The following is a 1,443-nucleotide window of genomic DNA, read 5'->3' as shown; positions in this document are numbered from 1 at the left end:
TCGCACGCCCCCCGTGGTGGCGATGACCCATTCGAACGTCTGCCCTATCAACTTTTGATGGTAGTTGCCGTGCCTACCATGGTGACAACGGGTGACGGGGAATCAGGGTTCGATTCCGGAGAGGGAGCCTGAGAAACAGCTACCACATCCAAGGAAGGTAGCAGGCGCGCAAATTACCCACTCCCGACCCGGGGAGGTAGTGATGAAAAATAACAATACAGGACTCTTTCGAGGCCCTGTAATTGGAATGAGTCCACTTTAAATCCTTTCACGAGGATCCATTGGAGGGCAAGTCTGGTGCCAGCAGCCGTGGTAATTCCAGCTCCAATAGCGTATATTAAAGTTGCTGCAGTTAAAAAGCTCGTAGTTGGATCTTGGGAGCGGGCGGGCGGTCCGCCCCGAGGCGAGTCACCGCCCGTCCCTGCCCCTTGCCTCTCGGCGCCCCCTCGATGCTCTTAGCTGAGTGTCCCGCTGGGCCCGAAGCGTTTACTTTGAAAAAATTAGAGTGTTCAAAGCAGGCCCGAGCCGCCTGGATACCACAGCTAGGAATAATGGAATAGGACCGCGGTTCTATTTTGTTGGTTTTCGGAACTGAGGCCATGATTAAGAGGGACGGCCGGGGGCATTCGTATTGCGCCGCTAGAGGTGAAATTCTTGGACCAGCACAAGACGGACCAGAGCAAAAGCATTTGCCAAGAATATTTTCATTAATCAAGAACGAAAGTCAGAGGTTCGAAGACAATCAGATACCGTTGTAGTTCCGACCATAAACAATGCCGACTGGCGATGCGGCGGCGTTATTCCCATGACCCGCCGGGCAGCTTCTGGGAAACCAAAGTCTTTGGGTTCCGGGGGGAGTATGGTTGCAAAGCTGAAACTTAAAGGAATTGACGGAAGGGCACCACCAGGAGTGGAGCCTGGGGCTTAATTTGACTCAACACAGGAAACCTCACCCGGCCTGGACACTGACAGGATTGACAGATTGATAGCTCTTTCTCGATTCCATGGGTGGTGGTGCATGGCCGTTCTTAGTTGGTGGAGCGATTTGTCTGGTTAATTCCGATAACGAACGAGACTCTGGCATGCTAACTAGTTATGCGACCCCCGAGCGGTCGGCGTCCCCCAACTTCTTAGAGGCACAAGTGGCGTTCAGCCACCCGAGATTGAGCAATAACAGGTCTGTGATGCCGTTAGATGTCCGCGGCTGCACGTGCGCTACACTGACTGGCTCAGCGTGTGCCTACCCTACGCCGGCAGGTGCGGGTAACCCGTTGAACCCCATTCGTGATGGGGATCGGGGATTGCAATTATTCCCCATGAACGAGGAATTCCCAGTAAGTGCGGGTCATAAGCTTGCGTTGATTAAGTCCCTGCCCTTTGTACACACCGCCCGTCGCTACTACCGATTGGATGGTTTAGTGAGGCCCTCAGATCGGCCCCGCC

This window comes from Dipodomys spectabilis, unplaced genomic scaffold (genome assembly GCF_019054845.1).
Source record: "Dipodomys spectabilis isolate Male_0828 unplaced genomic scaffold, ASM1905484v1 ptg000103l, whole genome shotgun sequence".
Taxonomy (NCBI): domain Eukaryota; kingdom Metazoa; phylum Chordata; class Mammalia; order Rodentia; family Heteromyidae; genus Dipodomys; species Dipodomys spectabilis.
The sequence above is the reverse complement of the archived record's forward strand: the minus strand, read 5'-3'. Positions refer to the sequence as shown.